Genomic DNA, 26115 nt, shown 5'->3' on the forward strand with positions numbered 1-26115 from the left:
CTGCAATTCCGATCTATGAACATAAACCCTCTTGACAGGTAAAATCCTCCTTTTAAATGTTAATAAGTCATCATCCCTATGTAGGCCTTGTAGTCCATAAAGAAGGGTGCATAGTATTTTATTTAAAAGTGGGACACGTTGAAATGTAATGTTAGCATGTCCTTACATTTTACTCTGGCAGACCTTGCTGTCCTATGTTTAAAACCAGCATACAGCATAAAATACTTATACTGTATCATGGGAATGGGAGCAAATGGTGAAGTCAGATTTTTTACATAAATTAAGGAAAGTAACTTTTAGAAAGGTATTTTTCCATGCCTGAAATTCCGAAAGCTAATTAACTTAATCCTCGTGATGTTCACAACCATTAATTTATCCTTGAATCTGAGTGAAATACCACACAGGAGCAAACAATAGGCTCACTTGAATGGCCAAAGATGACTGATATGAAATCCACAGAATATGTAGGGGGTGACTGTGGGCATTCCTTTTGACACCTAGTGTCAGTTCCTGCTTGACAGCCGGCTGGGTTCACATATAACACTTGGGGCAGACTTGAAAGAGGAGAAAACAAGATCCCAAGACAATTCTTGTAGATCCGTTGCCTGATTGCTGAAGGACTCTACTTTTTTCATACTAGACTTATGACTCTTGGTTTAGATATAACCCTTGGGGCACACTTGGAAGGGGAGAGAACAGGATGCGAGGACAATTGTTGTGGATCTACTGTTTGGTTACTAAAGGACTCTGCTTTTGTCCTACCAGACTTCTGTCTCTGGATATATTGTGAGTATACTAGGAGGTCGTGCACTCCCTTCACTCACCTCCAGTCCCTAGAGCGCAAGTGCAGTGTGGCTGAGAACTTTTGTCCTCTTGAAAATGCCAAAAGTTGTTAGCGTTGGCCCCTGGAAATTTTACCCCATTGATTAAGGAGTGGATTACTTCCCACCCACTAGCTCATAACAGGTTTAATATGTCACCTCCAGGCACTTACTGGAAAACACTTCCTAGACCTTTGAGAGATCAGAAGAGGTCTGGGTCTGATGTCTGTGACTTGAGATGAGCCCTAAAGGATAGGGCCGGCTCCATCTTGTACTCAAGAGAAAGAAGTTGACTCCAAGAATCATTAGGCTGACCTCCTTTTCAAGCCTCAGGGATACAACAAGCTATAAGGCCTTCTCTTGGAATCCAGCTGACTAGTGGCAAATTATCTGGACTGAATCCTGCTGTTGGCCTCTCTCTGACACACTGTGAGTCTCTAAGTGTCTTTCCCTGGGATCCTATTGGGCTTTAGAACAATATTTTTGTGGTGGATTGGAACTTAGTGGTCCAAGTCAGAAGGTAAAATCTCTGACCAGGGCTAATCAAGTTGGTTTATCTGTCCAGCGCTCCATTGCTGTCAAACGCAAATGAAGTCTAGGTCTTGGTCTACAGTGGCAATAGACTATCATTGATGCTTTGTACTTTTTGGTGCTCTGTTTTCCCTTAAATCTTTAAAAACCCATATCTCCATTTCCCCTCAATGACTTTTTGCCATTTTGGCTTGTTTATTACAATTTTACTGTATTTTCTAACTTGGTTTCAGATTTTTATTCCTTTGCATTTTTACTGTGTTACTGTTTTGGTACTGCAAAAATACTTTATGCATTGCCCTAAGTTAATCATGTCTAGTCTGCACCATATCTGCCAAGGCGTTGAGGTCAGGTTAATTTAGTGACATTGAGGGTTCACTCTGAAATGGGTTGTGATTTTCCTTGAGGTAGGTAGTCATCCACCCCAAATAATAATCCATTTTCCTACACCTCCTCAACCACATGACACCCCATCACTTTTAAAGCCCAGAAGGAGCATGATGCTACACAGCAGAATTCCATTCAGTTCTACCTTACAGTATGTTTAAAAACAGAATACTACACTGCCTGCTATCACAGAACTACGTTTGGGAAAAGGAAAAATCTTCATTTCAGTGATGGCGAGCAAAGTTTCCCCAAGGTCTGAAGCTCAGACATAGCAGAGGCCATAATCTATTCTTCACAAGGTGCGAGGCCTGGCCTGCGTCCACTAAAAGGTGAGCAGTCCACACTCACCCATTACAGGGTTGGAGGTCAAGCCTCTTTCAACACACTAGGAGACCTGTCCACCAACCATTACAGGATGAGTAGCCAGGTCTTTGTTTACAGAGTAGAATGCCCAGTCACCATATGTCATAGGCTGAGCGTTCTAGTCTCCATCAATTTCAGTGAGATTTTTTTTGATAGTGAGATATTGATTATAAGGTAGGGCCCCTCACCACCGTGCATTACAATATTAGAGGTTTTGCCTCAGTTACCTCTAGAGAGAGACAGCCACCATCCATTACAGATTTGGAGGCTCAGCCTTAGAGGCCCAGTCTCCATCCATTAGAGACTAGAGACCCAGATATTGCCTTATATGTGGTGGGAGGCCTGGCTGCCAACCAGGACAGTTTGAGGGTTCCGGGCTCTCTCTTTCATAAGGTGGTACACCTGGCCAACTATTACAGAGTGAATGCAGCTATGACCCTTGCCAGTGAAAAAGGTATGATTTCTGTTTATTACTTTGTGAGAGATTCAATCTCTGTTCATTAGAGGTTAAGGGGTATATTTATCAATGTGTTGCATCGTCCTTGTGCCACACATGGGGGGGGGGCAAGGGTGAAGCGATACTAAAGTAAGATTTATCAAGCCACGGAAGGCCACCCGGTGGGACCCTGCATGGCTTGACAGATCTAGAGTAATGCAATGCAATGCAAATCGCTGCCTTGAGTTACTCTGCTCCAGGGAGGCGTTCCATGGGTGTAACTTAGATGTTCCCATGCGACCACCCATGGATTTTGGCGCATTTGCAGATTTACCAACATTTGAAAACATGGGAATGTGTCAAAATGCTATGTCTCCTCGTTTTTTACTCTTTCTAGGTGGGCTGCACTATGCAGCACACTTAGAAAGAGAGAAGTGCCTTTTGGAATTGTTTCCGTGCAGGAAAGTGCCTCTTCCTGCACAACACAGGCATCCTTGCATCATGGCGCAAGGGTGCTTTGGCACCAGGCAGCCAAAAGGGTGCCAGCACAAGGAAAATTCAGGAATGCGCTGCGTAAGTTAAATACGGCACATTCCTGCCCCTTCCCTTTCATGCAGCGCTGCAAGGTGGCTTCCTGCGCTGCACTGCGCTGTATGGAAGCTTCAGGGCTTTAAGTGGGCCGGGTCTCAAGGGGTCTGAGCACCGGCAGTTTTTTAAAGGGGGCCTCGAAACGGGTCTCTATCTGGCTCTGTTTTGAGCCCCTGCACAGGCGCTCTGTTTTTTTCCGGACTGCAGTGACAGCAGTTTGCTGTCAGTGCAGTCCAGAAAAAAGTGCCAGGGCGCACAGAGCCTGATAGAGACCCGTTTCAAGACAGCAGGCACATCGGTGTGTACGTGCTCACATTGCTCACTTCTCACTAGGGGAAGAAGTTATGTCATGACGTCATGCCGGGTGAGCGGTGTAGGGAAATCATTTAAAGAGTCATTTTCTTTCTGGATATCCCTTCTATTTCTGAAACGCAAGAGCAGCAGCATTGCGGTAGGGTCACCAGGGCTTCAATTGGAAGCTTTTTCAATGTTCTATGTAACAAGCCATAGTTGCAGCGTATTTATCTTAAGCAACTAATAACCAGTCAGTCAGTCAAATAACTTTATTTCGGTTAGTTAAAACCATAAAAGCAATACATAGTTCATAATACAAGAATAAAATTACAATTAAACAAGTTTAGACATGATTGCAAATCCTATGTAAATGCATTAAAAGCTATTTAAAAGGAAAATAAATTTTTTAAAGAGAAAACAAATTTAAAAAGATAGATATAGAGAATAGATACTAAACAACCTAAAGAAAACGCCTGAAGCACCACTTTCCAGTATGTTTAACACATTCCCCCCGAACATATTTTACCAAAAGTGTCAGGTTTAGTGGTTGTTTATCTGAGAGAGTTTTGTTTTGTTTTGTCTGGCAGCTGCTACCAAAAAACAAGCTACACCATATGTGACCTGCACCGAATTCAGCATCTGTAGGTATAGGTGGGCCGGCCTCACCTGGGGAAAGTTTAAGTCTTTCAGAATTGGGAAAAGGAATTTTTTGCGGGCCACCAGGTAATGTTCGCAAAGCATAACTAGATGAAGAGTATCCTGTGTGGAAAAGCAGTCACAGGTGCAGGGTGGGGTATTTTCTGGAGTACCCCACTTTGTATATGAGCCAAGCACAAGATGTATCAGGTTGAACCTGAACCTTATTAATAGAAACCGGTGGTATGGTTTGGTTACGTATTTTAGATAAGGTTCCATAGCCATCGATGACGAAAGTTGGTATAATGACCTCACCATTGGCTTGCTAAGCTCGACCGTTTCCCTCTCTGTCTCCAACACATTTCGAAAATGCTGCTTGACCCACCCTACATCCTCTTTCTTGAGGCTCCGTGGTAAAGAGTGCATGTCCGGGCGCCCTAGCCTCGCAAATGCCGCTCTAACATACGCCAGCCAGGGTATGCTGTCCGCTTTATCCAGAGCCATACAGTCTTTGAGAATGCAGTGATTCAATGTGAACTAATAACCATTGACAAAGCCAATACTCCTTACTTGTTGTAGGTGTAATGGGACTTGTTGTCTCACATATTTGGATGCAATGACAGGAACAGCAAAATACAAGTCGGGCGGCATACTATGCTAAACACAGATTTTTAGCGTGTGTTAAAGCCCCGCCCCTAATTACATTGACCACGCCCCTTTGAGAGACCCCCCCGTTTTTTCATCCCAGTTAAAGCCCTGGGAAGCTTCATAAAGGTGCCCCTTAGTTCCTTTTACAGGATCAGACGCCTGGCCTTCAAAATAGGATACGAGTTGCGGCCTTCATGAACTGCACAGTATGCAAAGAGGAATGATACTTTGCCGTGTTTTTACTGTTATAGTTTGTATTTTGAGGTGTTGGCTGGTACAAAAATAAGGAAAATCACCATGCGCTGATATTTATCCCCTCATCAGTAAATACTTAAAACAGACAATATAAAACAGAAATCACTGTAAATACTGTTCTAGAACTGTCTAAATGACCCGTGTCTAGTAATTCTAAGAAGAAAAGCCATGTTAAAAAGGAATACAAACGATTTTCTATATAAATTTTATTTATGTATGATGTCAGGCTCTTCAAGCATCTTAAAACAAGAAAAAAATGGCCGGTGTTTTTCAGACAGGTATCCCATGTCGCCTAGCTTCCATCCATCACAGGCCGGTGAGAGGCCGTGCCTCTACCCAGGGCGCCAGGGGCGGTTCTAGGCTCATGGCGGCCCTGGGGGGCCCCAGAAGAGGGGGTCCGGGCGGGGCGGAGCGCGGGGAGTGGGGGTCAAGGTGTTTGGAAGTGGAACAGAGCCTGAGGCCACCAAATCCCTGCCAGGGGCCGCCACGCAAATATGTATCCATCCTCAGAGGATTATTATATTAAGGATATATATTGGCGTGGAGGCCCCTGGGGTTTGGTGGCTCTATGCAGGTGCACAGCTTGCACATGCCTAAGGCCGCCGCTGAGGGCGCGCTGTGTCTACTTGGGCCTCGCCCCGGTACAGATCTGTTCGGCCTCAATGTACCACGCAGAGAGAAGAAGCGAGTCCTAAATGCATAAAAGGGTGGAGGCCACTACACCCCCGAAAATAATCCTTTCTCAGCAGTAGGTGAGGGCCTCGGCCTCCGTTCAGCAGGCCCGCCCGCCCGCGCCCCCCTCCTTTACCTCAGCTCAGCACACCTTTAAAAGCTGCTATTGGGGTTTAAAGAGCCGCGCGATAAGCAGACAATCGACTCCTGTAATGCTTATAAAATCGGAGAATTGAAGTCCATTAAAGTTTCGTAAGATCTGGCAGGGGCCGCGGGGCTATCGCCTGGCAAAGCTCTGCGGTTGTGCTTTTTCACAACGGAAAGCGCGATATCTAATCGGGCCCGGAGAACACGGGTCTGAGTGCCAGGCCTGCCTGGCCGTGCCCACCGGAGGCCTGCTGGGCGGGGGAGCCCGGTGATAATCCACCGCTGAGACGTGGCGGTCCACGGAGGGGGCGCGTGAGCTCCTGAATAGGAGAGCGCTTTATCGAGCCATTAGCTCTGGTACTCTCTGGAAATCAGCCGGCAATCGTCAAATGCCCCTGTGTCACAGATAAGCAAATACCACCTTCCAAAAATCCACGCCTAGCTCTTAACATCCCCGCCCGAAGTGTGGGATCGGGGCTCGAGTCAGGATTCCACCGTAAAGCAGGACAAAGGAGGGGTGGGCTTTACAAACCCGCTCGGGGTGAGTCTGGCTGTTACCTGTGTGTTTATCATCAGTTTTCAGTTTTAGCCATGCATCCTGATACAAGTTCGGATAATGGGTACCACTGCACCCCCTGCACTAAAACACAGTCTCATTCAGAGGTGGGCAGCCCATCAGGGCTGGAGATAGATGCCTGGTCTTCGCTAATTCGAGTTCCTTTTGGAATTTCGAGCCACAACCGAGCTGAGCCGAGGTAGTTTCTGGCCTACCCTCATAAGGCCAGAAACCACTTTGTAGGTCTTCTATTTTAAATTTCCTTTAACATGTAATCTTTGAGTATCCCCCCCTTAGAGAATCAGAGACAAAGCATTAACACTTGATGTAAAATGAAAGGAAGAAATGCCTATCAGATGGCTGGCTGCACAATCCCCCTCCCTCCCCCCTCTTGAAGGAATTGTGTGATCCAGGGCAATGGTATTGTTGTAATTGGACAGTGAAGGAAGGACATGACTGTTTCTACACCTTTGTGGTGAAACTAACAGTTCTCTTAACTGCCACTCAATGCCTCAAGAGTCTTTATTAGATTTAACATTTGTTGCACAATTAGATGCTAAATATGTCCTAGACTCAGCTCGTGTTAGGTCTCTGAGAGCCAAGCCAGCCCTTGGTTCGACTCAGGCTCAGCTCTCCTCAGTCATTTAAAACCAGAATTCCAGATTTCATATCAGGATTCTGTATATTAAACTGCTGTTCCGTTTTTGAAGCCGCTCTGTATTTCAAATCATACACTTTTATTTCAAATCAGAATTCCTAATTTCAAGCTGGGTTTCTGTCTTCCAAACTGGAAATCCTGATTTGAAACCGGAGTGTGACTCTCTAGCCCTGATTTAGTCAGATTAGTTGGGCATGACATCTCTTGGCTCAGAGAAGGACAGACAGATGGACAAACTCTACAGCACAATCCAATGGGGCTATCAAAATGACCAACACATAGCTAAATAATACTCTGCAACTAATTGTGATAACATGCAAAATTACTTCATTTTGCTTTTGGTAACAGGAATTAGGCCATCCTTAATTCAGAGTTTTGACTTTCATTCAAAGTATCATCGATTGAGAGTTAGTAGTCCAATGGGCCATGCTGTACTTTAAATTAGCGAAACAAAAGGGGATGATGGACGGTACGATTGAGCAAATCAAACACTCACCCCCAGTCAACTGATCTGGGTTTAATCCATCACCATTCTTTAGCTCACTCAGCCACCCCAAATCAGACATGGCCATATGCAAATTAGTCTGACCCTGTGCCTCATGGGAACAGTCCAGCCCGAACTGCCAAGCCATGTCTTCCCTGGACCGGAAACAAGCATCCTGGGACCGGTTTCGGATTCCTAATCCTCATCAGCCAGGCTATCTTGAATTCAGTGGCCAAGTGAGCAAGGGACTCACGTCTGAGCATACCCTGCCAATTTAGGGTGAACAAAGCGAAACAAAAGGGGATGATGGACGGAGCGTTTGAGCAAATCAAACACTCACCCCCAGTCAACTGATCTAGGTTTAATCCATCACCATTCTTTAGCTCACTCAGCCACCCCAGTTCAGACATGGCCATATGCAAATCAGTCTGACGCTGTGCCTCATGGGAACAGTCCAGCCCGAAATGCCAAGCCATGTCTTCCCTGAACCGGAAACAAGCATCCTGGGACTGGTTTCGGATTCATAATCCTCGTCAGACAGGCTATCATGAATCGAGTGGCCAAGTGAGGAAGGGACTCACGTCTGAGCATACCCTGCCAACTTAGGGCGAACAAAGCGGAACAAAAGGGGATGATGGACGGAGAGTTTGAGCAAATCAAACACTCACACCCAGTCAACTGATCTGGGTTTAATCCATCACCATTCTTTTGCTCACTCAGCCACCCCAGTTCAGACATGGCCATACGCAAATCAGTCTGACCCTGTGCCTCATGGGAACATTCCAGCCCGAACTGCCAAGCCATGTCTTCCCTGGACCGGAAACAAGGGAAGACATGGCTTGGATTAAACCCAGATCAGTTGACTGGTGGTGAGTGTTTGATTTGCTCAAATGCTCCGTCCATCATCCCCTTTTGTTTTGCTTCGTACTTTAAATTAGAGCGTTGTAATACAACTTGGAAACATATAAACAGCAATCCGAATTCTTCAATTGTCTTTTCGATTTTGTGTATGGGATGTTGATTTCCTGTCCAGATCATGTCTACATTCCATGAGAATTGCCCATTTTCTTTTGCACATGCGGCCCTAAAATGATGGAACTAATGAGGGCTCACAGCAAATCAGATTTCTGAAGTTATCCAGCTACTTTTCTTTCAAATGTTCCCCCTTTAGTGATTTCAGACGTCATATTATTGTTCCATTCGTCTCATATCCCCATTAAATGCACTTTAGAGACTTCTCCTGCCTCCTGAGCATGGACCATTTGCTCTACTTTCTGCACTCATCGCAACCCTCAGGGATCAATGACTTTTATTACTAATTACGTTTTTAGGGCTCGCCTGCTGTGCGCTTGCGCATAGCTGGCGAGCTATATTGCAGCTTAAACAGAGTTAAACCAACTCGGCGATTTCTTTGAGTGCCCGAGAGCGCGTGCCAGCCTCCTCGGGCATCTCAAGCTTCCCTCAGCCGGCATTTCTCCTCCCCTAATTAGTCATGCACGGCCGGCCGGTCAGCACATCAAAGGCTGCTGCTCCCGGCCCCTATTCTTCCCTTCTAGCCTCTCCCCGCCCCCCTTCCCACCACAGCAATGCAGAGGGCTTGTTTATATTGCAGCCCCTAACCATCTCGCATGCTGCTCTTGAAACAATAACCATTGTTGGTCATGATATAATAAACGCTCTAATTATTTTATCAGGGCCACACAGAATTTTATAAAGTCTTTTGCTGGCATTTTCGTTTTATGCTGATTGCTATTTTACACCTTTCACATGCTGGCGATTTGCTTCAAAGATATACATTCATCCTGAATCCCGTTACTAGAGCTTTCTCCTCTTCTGCTATATATCGGTTTTAGTTGAATTTCATTGATCTCTTTTACTAATGATTTATAAAAAGTGCCACCCACCACACAGCTGCACCGAGGCACCCACCACACAGCTCCACAGAGCCACCCACCACACAGCTCCACCGATGCACCCACCACACAGCTCCACCGAGGCACCCACCACACAGCTCCACCGATGCACCCACCACACAGCTCCACCGATGCACCCACCACACAGCTCCACCGATGCACCCACCACACAGCTCCACGAGGCACCAACCACACAGCTCCACCGATGCACCCACCACACAGCTCCACCGAGGCACCCACCACACAGCTCCACCGATGCACCCACCACACAGCTCCACTGACACAGCTCCACCAATGCACCCACCACACAGCTCCACAGAGGCACCCACCACACAGCTCCACCGATGCACCCACCACACAGCTCCACTGACACAGCTCCACCAATGCACCCACCACACAGCTCGACAGAGGCACCCACCACACAGCTCCACCGATGCACCCACCACACAGCTCCACCAAGGCACCCACCATACAGCTCCACCAAGGCACCCACCATACAGATCCACCTACACAGCTCCACCGATGCACCCACCACACAGTTCCACCGATGCACCCACCACACAGCTCCACCGAGGCACCCACCACACAGCTCCACCGAGGCACCCACCACACAGCTCCACCGAGGCACCCACCACACAGCTCCACCGAAGCACCCACCACACAGCTCCACCGAAGCACCCACCACACAGCTCCACAGATGCACCCACCACACAGCTCCACAGATGCACCCACCACACAGCTCCACCGACACAGCTCCACTGATGCACCCACCACACAGCTCCACTGATGCAACCACCACACAGCTCCACCGACACAGCTCCACCGATGCACCCACCACAGAGCTCCACAGATGACCCCACCACACAGCTCCACTGATGCACCCAAGACACAGCTCCACCGAGGCACCCACCACACAGCTCCACCGAGGCACCCACCACACAGCTCCACCGATGCACCCACCACACAGCTCCACCTATGCACCCACCACACAGCTCCACCGAGGCACCCACCACACAGCTCCACAGAGCCACCCACCACACAGCTCCACCGATGCACCCACCACACAGCTCCACCGAGGCACCCACCACACAGCTCCACCGATGCACCCACCACACAGCTCCACCGATGCACCCACCACACAGCTCCACCGATGCACCCACCAAACAGCTCCACCGATGCACCCACCACACAGCTCCACCGATGCACCCACCACACAGCTCCACCGATGCACCCACCACACAGCTCCACCGATGCACCCAACACACAGCTCCACTGAGGCACCAACCACACAGCTCCACCTATGCACCCACCACACAGCTCCACCGAGGCACCCACCACACAGCACCACCGAGGCACCCACCACACAGCACCACCGAGGCACCCACCACACAGCTCCACAGAGCCACCCACCACACAGCTCCACTGAAGCACCCACCACACAGCTCCACAGATGCACTCACCACACAGCTCCACAGATGCACCCACCACACAGCTCCACAGATGCACCCACCACACAGCTCCACCGAGGCACCCACCACACAGCTCCACTGAGGCACCCACCACACAGCTCCACCGAGGCACCCAGCACACAGCTCCACCGAGGCACCCACCACACAGCTCCACCGAGGCACACACCACACAGCTCCACAGATGCACCCACCACACAGCTCCACTGATGCAACCACCACATAGCTCCACCGACACAGCTCCACCGATGCACTCACCACAGAGCTCCACAGATGCCTCCACCACACAGCTCCACCGATGCACCCACCACACAGCTCCAACGAGGCACCCACAACACAGCTCCACCGAGGCACCTACCACACAGCTCCACCTATGCACCCACCACACAGCTCCACCTATGCACCCACCACACAGCTCCACCGAGGCACCTACCACACAGCTCCACCGATGCACCCACCACACAGCTCCACTGAAGCACCCACCACACAGCTCCACCGAGGCACCCACCACACAGCTCCACAGATGCACCCAGCTCCACAGATGCACCCACCAGCAAGCTCCACAGATGCACCCACCACACAGCTCCACAGATGCACCCACCACACAGCTCCACAGATGCACCCACCACGCAGCTCCACAGATGCACCCACCACGCAGCTCCACAGATGCACCCACCACACAGCTCCACTGATGCACCCACCACCCAGCTCCACCGATGCACCCACCACACAGCTCTACCGACACAGCTCCACTGATGCACCCACCACACAGCTCCACTGATGCACCCACCACACAGCTCCACCGACACAGCTCCACTGATGCACCCACCACACAGCTCCACTGATGCACCCACCACACAGCTCCACTGATGCACCCACCACACAGCTCCACTGATGCAACCACCACACAGCTCCACTGATGCAACCACCACACAGCTCCTCCGACACAGCTCCACCGATGCACCCACCACAGAGCTCCACAGATGACCCCACCACACAGCTCCACTGATGCACCCAAGACACAGCTCCACCGAGGCACCTACCACACAGCTCCACCGAGGCACCTACCACACAGCTCCACCGATGCACCCACCACACAGCTCCACCGATGCACCCACCACACAGCTCCACCAATGCACCCACCACACATGCTCCACCTATGCACCCACCACACAGCTCCACCGAGGCACCCACCACACAGCTCAACAGATGCACCCACCACACAGCTCCACTGATGCAACCACCACATAGCTCCACCGACACAGCTCCACCGATGCACTCACCACAGAGCTCCACTGATGCCTCCACCACACAGCTCCACCGATGCACCCACCACACAGCTCCACCGAGGCACCCACCACACAGCTCCACCGAGGCACCTACCACACAGCTCCACCTATGCACCCACCACACAGCTCCACCTATGCACCCACCACACAGCTCCACCTATGCACCCACCACACAGCTCCACCGATGCACCCACCACACAGCTCCACTGAAGCACCCACCACACAGCTCCACCAAAGCACCCACCACACAGCTCCACAGATGCACCCACCACACAGCTCCACAGATACACCCACCACACAGCTCCACAGATGCACCCACCACCCAGCTCCACAGATGCACCCACCACCCAGCTCCACAGATGCACCCACCACCCAGCTCCACAGATGCACCCACCACACAGCTCCACTGATGCACCCACCACACAACTCCACTGATGCACCCACCACACAACTCCACTGATGCACCCACCACACAGCTCCACCGATGCACCCACCACACAGCTCCACCGAGGCACCCACCATACAGCTCCACCGAGTCACCAACCACACAGCTCCACCGATGCACCCAGCACACAGCTACACCGAGGCACCCACCACACAGCTCCACCGAGGCACCCACCACACAGCTCCACAGATGCACCCACCACACAGCTCCGCCGATGCACCCACCACACAGCTCCGCCGATGCACCCACCACACAGCTCCGCCGATGCACCCACCGCACAGCTCCGCCGATGCACCCACCACACAGCTCCGCCGAGGCACCCACCACACAGCTCCACCGAGGCACCCACCACACAGCTCCACCGAGGCACCCACCACCCAGCTCCACCGATGCACCCACCACACAGCTCTACCGACACAGCTCCACTGATGCACCCACCACACAGCTCCACTGATGCACCCACCACACAGCTCCACCGACACAGCTCCACTGATGCACCCACCACACAGCTCCACTGATGCACCCACCACACAGCTCCACTGATGCACCCACCACACAGCTCCACTGATGCAACCACCACACAGCTCCACTGATGCAACCACCACACAGCTCCTCCGACACAGCTCCACCGATGCACCCACCACAGAGCTCCACAGATGACCCCACCACACAGCTCCACTGATGCACCCAAGACACAGCTCCACCGAGGCACCTACCACACAGCTCCACCGAGGCACCTACCACACAGCTCCACCGATGCACCCACCACACAGCTCCACCAATGCACCCACCACACAGCTCCACCAATGCACCCACCACACATGCTCCACCTATGCACCCACCACACAGCTCCACCGAGGCACCCACCACACAGCTCAACAGATGCACCCACCACACAGCTCCACTGATGCAACCACCACATAGCTCCACCGACACAGCTCCACCGATGCACTCACCACAGAGCTCCACAGATGCCTCCACCACACAGCTCCACCGATGCACCCACCACACAGCTCCACCGAGGCACCCACCACACAGCTCCACCGAGGCACCTACCACACAGCTCCACCTATGCACCCACCACACAGCTCCACCTATGCACCCACCACACAGCTCCACCTATGCACCCACCACACAGCTCCACCGATGCACCCACCACACAGCTCCACTGAAGCACCCACCACACAGCTGCACCAAAGCACCCACCACACAGCTCCACAGATGCACCCACCACACAGCTCCACAGATACACCCACCACACAGCTCCACAGATGCACCCACCACCCAGCTCCACAGATGCACCCACCACCCAGCTCCACAGATGCACCCACCACCCAGCTCCACAGATGCACCCACCACACAGCTCCACAGATGCACCCACCACACAGCTCCACAGATGCACCCACCACACAGCTCCACAGATGCACCCACCACACAGCTCCGCCGATGCACCCACCACACAGCTCCGCCGATGCACCCACCGCACAGCTCCGCCGATGCACCCACCACCCAGCTCCACCGATGCACCCACCACACAGCTCTACCGACACAGCTCCACTGATGCACCCACCACACAGCTCCACTGATGCACCCACCACACAGCTCCACCGACACAGCTCCACTGATGCACCCACCACACAGCTCCACTGATGCACCCACCACACAGCTCCACTGATGCACCCACCACACAGCTCCACTGATGCAACCACCACACAGCTCCACTGATGCAACCACCACACAGCTCCTCCGACACAGCTCCACCGATGCACCCACCACAGAGCTCCACAGATGACCCCACCACACAGCTCCACTGATGCACCCAAGACACAGCTCCACCGAGGCACCTACCACACAGCTCCACCGAGGCACCTACCACACAGCTCCACCGATGCACCCACCACACAGCTCCACCAATGCACCCACCACACAGCTCCACCAATGCACCCACCACACATGCTCCACCTATGCACCCACCACACAGCTCCACCGAGGCACCCACCACACAGCTCAACAGATGCACCCACCACACAGCTCCACTGATGCAACCACCACATAGCTCCACCGACACAGCTCCACCGATGCACTCACCACAGAGCTCCACAGATGCCTCCACCACACAGCTCCACCGATGCACCCAGCACACAGCTACACCGAGGCACCCACCACACAGCTCCACCGAGGCACCCACCACACAGCTCCACAGATGCACCCACCACACAGCTCCGCCGATGCACCCACCACACAGCTCCGCCGATGCACCCACCACACAGCTCCGCCGATGCACCCACCGCACAGCTCCGCCGATGCACCCACCACACAGCTCCGCCGAGGCACCCACCACACAGCTCCACCGAGGCACCCACCACACAGCTCCACCGAGGCACCCACCACCCAGCTCCACCGATGCACCCACCACACAGCTCTACCGACACAGCTCCACTGATGCACCCACCACACAGCTCCACTGATGCACCCACCACACAGCTCCACCGACACAGCTCCACTGATGCACCCACCACACAGCTCCACTGATGCACCCACCACACAGCTCCACTGATGCACCCACCACACAGCTCCACTGATGCAACCACCACACAGCTCCACTGATGCAACCACCACACAGCTCCTCCGACACAGCTCCACCGATGCACCCACCACAGAGCTCCACAGATGACCCCACCACACAGCTCCACTGATGCACCCAAGACACAGCTCCACCGAGGCACCTACCACACAGCTCCACCGAGGCACCTACCACACAGCTCCACCGATGCACCCACCACACAGCTCCACCAATGCACCCACCACACAGCTCCACCAATGCACCCACCACACATGCTCCACCTATGCACCCACCACACAGCTCCACCGAGGCACCCACCACACAGCTCAACAGATGCACCCACCACACAGCTCCACTGATGCAACCACCACATAGCTCCACCGACACAGCTCCACCGATGCACTCACCACAGAGCTCCACAGATGCCTCCACCACACAGCTCCACCGATGCACCCACCACACAGCTCCACCGAGGCACCCACCACACAGCTCCACCGAGGCACCTACCACACAGCTCCACCTATGCACCCACCACACAGCTCCACCTATGCACCCACCACACAGCTCCACCTATGCACCCACCACACAGCTCCACCGATGCACCCACCACACAGCTCCACTGAAGCACCCACCACACAGCTGCACCAAAGCACCCACCACACAGCTCCACAGATGCACCCACCACACAGCTCCACAGATACACCCACCACACAGCTCCACAGATGCACCCACCACCCAGCTCCACAGATGCACCCACCACCCAGCTCCACAGATGCACCCACCACCCAGCTCCACAGATGCACCCACCACACAGCTCCACAGATGCACCCACCACACAGCTCCACAGATGCACCCACCACACAGCTCCACAGATGCACCCACCACACAGCTCCACAGATGCACCCACCACACAGCTCCACAGATGCACCCACCACACAGCTCCACAGATGCACCCACCACACAGCTCCACAGATGCAACCACCACACAGCTCCACTGATGCACCCACCACACAACTCCACTGATGCACCCACCACACAACTCCACTGATGCACCCACCACACAGCTCCACCGATGCACCCACCACACAGCTCCACCGAGGCACCCACCATACAGCTCCACCGAGTCACCAACCACACAGCTCCACCGATGCACCCAGCACACAGCTACACCGAGGCACCCACCACACAGCTCCACCGAGGCACCCACCACACAGCTCCACAGATGCACCCACCACACAGCTCCGCCGATGCACCCACCACACAGCTCCGCCGATGCACCCACCACACAGCTCTGCCGATGCACCCACCGCACAGCTCCGCCGATGCACCCACCACACAGCTCCGCCGAGGCACCCACCACACAGCTCCACCGAGGCACCCACCACACAGCTCCACCGAGGCACCCACCACACAGCTCCACCGAGGCACCCACCACACAGCTCCAAAGATGCACCCACCACACAGCTCCACCGATGCACCCACCACACAGCTCCAAAGATGCACCCACCACACAACTCCGCCGATGCACCCACCACACAGCTCCGCTGATGCACCCACCACACAGCTCCGCCGAGGCACCCACCACACAGCTCCACTGATGCAACCACCATACAGCTCCACCGACACAGCTCCACCGATGCACCCACCACAGAGCTCCACAGATGCCCCCACCACAGAGCTCCACAGATGCCCCCACCACAGAGCTCCACAGATGCCCCCACCACACAGCTCCACCGATGCACCCACCACACAGCTTCACCGATGCACCCACCACACAGCTCCACTGATGCACCCACCACCCAGCTCCACCGAGGCACCCACCACACAGCTCTACCGACACAGCTCCACTGATGCACCCACCACACAGCTCCACTGATGCACCCACCACACAGCTCCACCGACACAGCTCCACTGATGCACCCACCACACAGCTCCACTGATGCACCCACCACACAGCTCCACTGATGCACCCACCACACAGCTCCACTGATGCAACCACCACACAGCTCCACTGATGCAACCACCACACAGCTCCTCCGACACAGCTCCACCGATGCACCCACCACAGAGCTCCACAGATGACCCCACCACACAGCTCCACTGATGCACCCAAGACACAGCTCCACTGAGGCACCTACCACACAGCTCCACCGAGGCACCTACCACACAGCTCCACCGATGCACCCACCACACAGCTCCACCGATGCACCCACCACACAGCTCCACCAATGCACCCACCACACATGCTCCACCTATGCACCCACCACACAGCTCCACCGAGGCACCCACCACACAGCTCAACAGATGCACCCACCACACAGCTCCACTGATGCAACCACCACATAGCTCCACCGACACAGCTCCACCGATGCACTCACCACAGAGCTCCACAGATGCCTCCACCACACAGCTCCACCGATGCACCCACCACACAGCTCCACCGAGGCACCCACCACACAGCTCCACCGAGGCACCTACCACACAGCTCCACCTATGCACCCACCACACAGCTCCACCTATGCACCCACCACACAGCTCCACCGATGCACCCACCACACAGCTCCACTGAAGCACCCACCACACAGCTCCACCAAAGCACCCACCACACAGCTCCACAGATGCACCCACCACACAGCTCCACAGATGCCCCCACCACAGAGCTCCACAGATGCCCCCACCACAGAGCTCCACAGATGCCCCCACCACACAGCTCCACCGATGCACCCACCACACAGCTTCACCGATGCACCCACCACACAGCTCCACTGATGCACCCACCACCCAGCTCCACCGAGGCACCCACCACACAGCTCTACCGACACAGCTCCACTGATGCACCCACCACACAGCTCCACTGATGCACCCACCACACAGCTCCACCGACACAGCTCCACTGATGCACCCACCACACAGCTCCACTGATGCACCCACCACACAGCTCCACTGATGCACCCACCACACAGCTCCACTGATGCAACCACCACACAGCTCCACTGATGCAACCACCACACAGCTCCTCCGACACAGCTCCACCGATGCACCCACCACAGAGCTCCACAGATGACCCCACCACACAGCTCCACTGATGCACCCAAGACACAGCTCCACTGAGGCACCTACCACACAGCTCCACCGAGGCACCTACCACACAGCTCCACCGATGCACCCACCACACAGCTCCACCGATGCACCCACCACACAGCTCCACCAATGCACCCACCACACATGCTCCACCTATGCACCCACCACACAGCTCCACCGAGGCACCCACCACACAGCTCAACAGATGCACCCACCACACAGCTCCACTGATGCAACCACCACATAGCTCCACCGACACAGCTCCACCGATGCACTCACCACAGAGCTCCACAGATGCCTCCACCACACAGCTCCACCGATGCACCCACCACACAGCTCCAACGAGGCACCCACCACACAGCTCCACCGAGGCACCTACCACACAGCTCCACCTATGCACCCACCACACAGCTCCACCTATGCACCCACCACACAGCTCCACCGATGCACCCACCACACAGCTCCACTGAAGCACCCACCACACAGCTCCACCAAAGCACCCACCACACAGCTCCACAGATGCACCCACCACACAGCTCCACAGATACACCCACCACACAGCTCCACAGATGCACCCACCACCCAGCTCCACAGATGCACCCACCACCCAGCTCCACAGATGCACCCACCACACAGCTCCACAGATGCACCCACCACACAGCTCCACAGATGCATCCACCACACAGCTCCACAGATGCACCCACCACACAGCTCCACAGATGCACCCACCACACAGCTCCACAGATGCAACCACCACACAGCTCCACTGATGCACCCACCACACAACTCCACTGATGCACCCACCACACAACTCCACTGATGCACCCACCACACAGCTCCACAGATGCACCCACCACACAGCTCCACCGAGGCACCCACCATACAGCTCCACCGAGTCACCAACCACACAGCTCCACCGATGCACCCAGCACACAGCTACACCGAGGCACCCACCACACAGCTCCACCGAGGCACCCACCACACAGCTCCACAGATGCACCCACCACACAGCTCCGCCGATGCACCCACCACACAGCTCCGCCGATGCACCCACCACACAGCTCCGCCGATGCACCCACCGCACAGCTCCGCCGATGCACCCACCACACAGCTCCGCCGAGGCACCCACCACACAGCTCCACCGAGGCACCCACCACACAGCTCCACCGAGGCACCCACCACACAGCTCCACTGAGGCACCCACCACACAGCTCCACAGATGCACCCACCACACAGCTCCACCGATGCACCCACCACACAGCTCCGCCGATGCACCCACCACACAACTCCGCCGATGCACCCACCACACAGCTCCGCTGATGCACCCACCACACAGCTCCGCTGATGCACCCACCACACAGCTCCGCCGAGGCACCCACCACACAGCTCCACCGATGCACCCACCACACAGCTCCACTGATGCAACCACCATACAGCTCCACCGACACAGCTCCACCGATGCACCCACCACAGAGCTCCACAGATGCCCCCACCACAGAGCTCCACAGATGCCCCCACCACAGAGCTCCACAGATGCCCCCACCACACAGCTCCACCAATGCACCCACCACACAGCTTCACCGATGCACCCACCACACAGCTCCACCGATGCACCCACCACACAGCTCCACTGATGCAACCACCATACAGCTCCACCAACACAGCTCCACCGATGCGCCCACCACAGAGCTCCACAGATGCCCCCACCACAGAGCTCCACAGATGCCCCCACCACAGAGCTCCACAGATGCCCCCACCACACAGCTCCACCGATGCACCCACCACACAGCTTCACCGATGCACCCACCACACAGCTCCACCGATGCACCCACCACACAGCTCCACCGATGCAGCCACCACACAGCTCCACCGACACAGCTCCACCGATGCACCCACCACCCAGCTCCACCGATGCACCCACCACACAGCTCCACCAATGCACCCACCACACAGCTCCACCGATGCAGCCACCACACAGCTCCACGACACAGCTCCACCAATGCACCCACCACCCAGCTCCACCGATGCACCCACCACACAGCTCCACCGACACAGCTCCACCGATGCACCCACCACACAGCTCCACTGATGCACCCACCACACAGCTCCACAGAGGCACCCACCATACAGCTCCACCAAGGCACCCACCACACAGCTCCACCAAGGCACCCACCACACAGCTCCACCAAGGCACCCACCACACAGCTCCACCGAGGCACCCAGCACACAGCTCCACCGATGCACCCACCACACAGCTCCACCGATGCACCCACCACACAGCTCCACCGATGCACCCACCACACAGCTCCGCCGATGCACCCACCACACAGCTCTGTCGATGCACCCACCACACAGCTCCGCCGATGCACCCACCACACAGCTCCGCCGATGCACCCACCACACAGCCCAGCGGATGCACCCACCACACAGCTCTGCCGAGGCACCCACCACAGCTCCACCGATGCACCCACCACACAGCTCCGCCGATGCATCAACTAAGCTCCACCAATGCACCCCCCAAACAGCTCCACTGATGCACCCGCTAAGCTCCACCGATGCACACACCACTCAGCGCAACCACTGCATCTCTCAGCGCAACCACAGCATCACTCAGCGCAACCACAGCATCACTGGTTCAAATATGTTCTTTCAATGTTTCAAGCTGTTTTCAAGCTTTCACGCTTTATTACAAATCACAAAAAGATGTTAATATTTCATTTCTGTTCTTGAATTTTCGTCACAATAAAAAACACTGAACATAATCTTCACAAAAGTTATTTACAAAAGTTTAAGCTATTGCCATTACAAATTAAATAAATTATTTAAGTATTAATTATTTTAAAAAATTAAAAGCCATTGTTATTTGTAATATCAATACATCTAAGTCACGTAAATACAAAACATGTTGCATTACAAATGCTATAGGTGTCACATTTGCGAAAGTTATAACTATTGGCATTGTAAATGACAAAGCTATTAATTTAGCTATTTAAAAAAAAACACATGAATAAAAAAAAATTCATTTATAAGACCAATAGCTCAAACTTTCCTAATGCGAGCCCTATTGCATTTCCAATGCTTGTTATTCATAATGAATATTGTATATCTTATTACTCATCCCATACGCTGCGACTAGCAAAGTGTAAGCGGGCCGCTGTGGATAGTGGCTCTGGCCCCTCCGAGAAGAAAGACAACCGTGAAGAGAAGACCACCACAACACTGATCGAGCCTATCTGATTAGGAGGCATTTTTTCCACAGAAGAGATGGACCTCAAGGTTCTCCAGTTCAAGAACAAGAAGTTGGCAGAACGTCTGGAGCAGCGGCAGGCGTTTGAGGATGAGCTACGGGAGTGCATTGAGAAATTAGAGAAGCATCAGGCCACAGACGATGCCAAACTCCTTATTGTGAACCGATATTGGACCCAGTTGGATGAGAAAGTACAAAGCTTGCTACAGTCCTACGATACGGACTGCAGCTGTTCCATGGATGGTTCCTCTGCTGGTGGGGAACTGCCTGGTACAGGGGATGAAAAACAATTCCCAGTTCCAGTAGATGCAGAAGAACCGCAAAAGACCGAAGACTCAGATCATCCTGAAAGACCAGATGCTGCTTCACTGACACCCTCTTCTTCTGTACCAGAGAAGTCTGATGGGGACTTGAACGATACCACTCTGTCTTTCCTGGAGACTTTAGCTAGCAGCAGCAGTGAGGAGATGGAACTTCAGATCCAAGGCTGCATGGAGTTCTCAAAAAAGACAGTGTCACAAATTGTGGAGGCTTCAAACAAGTTGCATCGGAGGATAGAGGATCTCTGTTAGAAGATCCACAGTGGAGCCTGCTTCGAGCACTTCGAAGAGCAGGCGAAGTCTCTGAACAAAGACTTATGCAAAGAAAACCGACAGCTGCAGAACCTGGCCACACAACTGCAGGAGAAGCACCACCGAATCTCACTGCAGTACAATGAGCTGCAAGACAAAGTATGCTCCTCAGAGACCAAAGTGTCTGAGATGGAGACGACGTTCGAAGACCTGCAGTGGGACATTGAGAAACTGCGCAAAAGGGAGCAGAAACTTAACAAGCACCAAGCAGAGGCACTGGAGCAGCCGAACTCTGGGTCCCACGTCTCCGGAAGTTCCGGCAGCTTCCAGGGCAGACAGATCACACTCACCATGCAGAAGTTTGAGTTGTTGAATACAGAGCTAGAGGAAAACCAGGAGTTATCCAACAGCCTGATAGCAGAGCTGGAAAAGCTGCAGAACGAGCTACAGGCAGCTGTGCGATTGAAAGAAAAACTAAAGAATTTGAATTGGAACTGTGGTTTGGTAGGCCATTGGCTAGGAGACCTTGCATATTCAAACATTCTAAATCCCACAATAATGGACACAGCGGACTAATAGGACAATGTAAACCCATCATCGGACTTCTCAATGGATTGTCGCAAAACACGTCTAGTGATGCCGTAGGCTTTCAGCCACTGTAGCCAGCTGATTTGTATCTCTACTATGGTGTATTCTCCTTGATTCCTTTAACACGTTTAATTGGCAACTGACAAGCCTAAATTTCATTCATTCCCTTTATATTTTCCTATTTTGAGTTAATTGAAATTCAAGTTGTGTACTGTTTACTCTTATGTGCAGTGCGGTAAATAGGATTTCAGTCCATTCCAAAACAACAACAAAAAGTTATTCTTTTCTTTATTTGCATCATAATATCACAGTTAACACACACTTTAGAATATAAAAGGAAAACACAAAGTGGCTTTGCGAGGTGGATTGATAAGTGGACACTCTACTCCAGGACTTTGTGGACCTCAGATGTTTCCCAGTGAGGCTCCGGGATGGAGCAAGCCTTGTGAGGTCTAGACCCTCTCTTGAGCTTAGAGAGTGGCTTAGCCCTCATAGACGAAGGGCTGATAGTGTAAGCATATCATTTCTAGCAGCTAAAGTTTGGATCTCACCGCCCCTCTTGCTGGAAAGCTACTGCACTGCCTGTGCATTGTCAGTGCGGGTAAGGGTGTCCAGCTTCATGTCTGTGGATGCAGGCCTAGAAGAAGACTTAATCACAAGAGTATTTAAAAGAGCTGACCTGATCTTTAGAGTGGTCATTGGTTGAGTGACTTGTCCATAGGAATGTTCTGAGAACCGACATGATGCATTAGCCCACCATCAAACAAGATGAGAGCCCGAGACCTTGCTTGTTAGAACAGTCTTAGTGTGAAGAAATTGAACCCATGCACACCTGGTGCTCACAGTGTTGTGGAGCTATATTAGTTAATCTGACTGACACAGGGTGAATTTTATTGACTGTGTGATGTTTTAGTGCAGTTTGTAACCCACTAATGCCTCATAGAGTAAGCCATAACTGATTCACGTTCCTTGGAGAGTTCATTTCTTAAAGAACATTACTTGGTCATTCAGTTAAAGAAGGTCATTATTTGTTGTGGCGCTAGGACACCAACGGTAAAAGTGGCTCCATGTCGGAGTCCACTAAACCAAGAAAAGGCTTCACACTACATACATGGCCATGGAATTCTGCAAGTCTGTGGTTGCAGCATTTTCCAGCAGATTTTAACAAATCACAATGCTTCTAGCTTAAGCGATTCGCAAATTGGTAGAGGGATCTTGTTTTTCATGGTCGCTAATAACTCCTGTATTGAATTTGTAACCTCTTTGTAATTAATGTGATCATACATTGTAATTTGTAACACAATGTTTCCTTATGTTAAGCGCTAGACCTAGTTTTTTGACGGATGCCCGGTGGAGCTACCTGATAGCTATAGAGGAGATGGCCCCCTTGACCGTCACCTACCCAGCCGGACTTTGGGCAGACCTTCCTTTGTCTTGCCTTCGCTTTGTCCCTCCCGCCCCTTTACCCTACCCCCTTTCCCCTTCTATGCTCCATTTTTTTCGTTCCCTATGCTTTTGAAATGTTTTTCCGTTGAGACCTACCTATTTGGCCGATGCCCGGTGGAGCTACCTGATAGCTATAGAGTAGATGGGCTGTGGACTTCCCCCTCAGCCGTCACCTACTGAGCCGGACTTTGGGCAGACTCTACCTCGTCTCTCCACCCTATTTCCCTCCTACCCTTTTACCCTACCCCCTCTCTTCTAAGCTCCATTTATCCCGTCTTTACGCTCTTGAAATGTTTTTATTGAAACTGATGTAACTGGTAACTGATGTAATTTTGTAACTTTGTGGAACCCATTGTAAAGCGCTCTGATACCTCCGGGTCTAGCCAGCGCCATATAAAACTCAAACAAAAAAAGATTTATCTATCTATCCCTCTTCAGGTGTCAGCAAGCTTCTCAATGTCACGAGGTTTGGAAAACTGGTGGTCAAAAACCGCAAGGGCTTTTTTGGACTTGTTTCTAACCATTTTTCTAAATCCTGATGCTTACAAACGTTTTCAAAAATCTTAAGCCTGTAGCAACGGATCGAAAACCTAATCCACGTCCTCCTGATATAAGATTTCTACAGAACTCACTAATCAACACAGGACTGCTCAACTCCCTTCAGCCACGTGTTGCATGGATGGTATCCTCCAGGACAGCGCACACAAACACTGGTTCCATACATGAAAGTAGGGGTCAATTTTGACTCCCTCATCCGAGTAGCTGCCAGTGGGACCTGCATCTTGAAGACCCTGTAATAGCTTCACCTTTTCTGTTTTATGGGCAGCAATACACGTTCCAGGGAGTTTGCTATGCTTTATTTTCACTGACACTCTAGACCAGTGATCACCCTGATCCTCTGCTCAGCACATGTAGGGAGAGGTATACAGTGGCTAGGAATAATCTGCAAATGGAGATGAAATATCGAGCGAGTCAGAGTACCAAATGTTCTGCAGTAACCTGGGACAACACTGTTGGCCACGTCACATGTGGCCAGCCAGTCCAGCACCTTGTTTGCCTTATCTCTTACTTCATATATTCTGCATTGTGAGGCCATCCAAGCCAGTCTGGTGGTGTCTTGAGTCAGCACCTTCAGTTGCACCTCTGTCAATTCCAGCTTCCTAATCAAGTCTCCATGTGACAGCAGGATTTGTGCAAGCACCTTTGCTTCAAGGGTAGCAGTGTCAGCTTTGCATTCTCTTTTTTTCTGACTGGCATATGCCATGACTTGACCACACATGACTGTCTTGAATGCGTCCTTGAGCTAGGTTGTGGCTGAGACAGAACACATATTTAGACTGAAATAGTCAGCAGTTTCCTCTTGTAAAAAATTCACAAGGTCGTCACCTGTGCGCCACAAAGCACTGATGCGCCATGCACCCTGTGGTCTGAAACCTCAGCCGTAGAGTCTCAGCTCAATTGGCCAGTGATCACATAGCCACTGCAGCAGAATGTGGACCCCGTCATCTATGGAATTTTAAAGCTGGAAGAAAGCAGTAATACAGGAGGAGAATGAACCTTGGGGATTGAAATTGAAGTTGAAAGCCTGCTTCCGCCGGCAAATTCGCCACAATTCACTCACGCCAAGAGATTCCTCTAAAGCCAACAATTGAGTCGTTCTGTGGGAGTCAAGTGGTCGAGGACTCCTAGTGTCAGAGTGGTTGTCCATGGTGGCATTGTAGTCATCCTCAGTATGATTTTGCCTGGTGGTCTGTCAGTCAGAAGGGCTGTGAGTGTCTACCGAGTGTGGTGTGCAAGCATGGCAGTCCTATATACTAAGGAGCGTCCATTTTTGCTCATACGTGATCCTGACACTAGGACATAACATTCAGTAAGATCTGTTCACCTCTGGCGGACCTTGAAAGGGAGGACTTTGTGGAGCAGTTATCACCACCCTCCTAGAGCCTCTCATACAGCCAGAGTGGACATCTGGGTATAACCACATATGTCCCGGAATGTGCATTTGATACCCATGAGACAGATTTCCCAC

Source organism: Lissotriton vulgaris, chromosome 5 (assembly GCF_964263255.1).
Source record: "Lissotriton vulgaris chromosome 5, aLisVul1.2, whole genome shotgun sequence".
Classification (NCBI taxonomy): Eukaryota; Metazoa; Chordata; class Amphibia; order Caudata; family Salamandridae; genus Lissotriton; species Lissotriton vulgaris.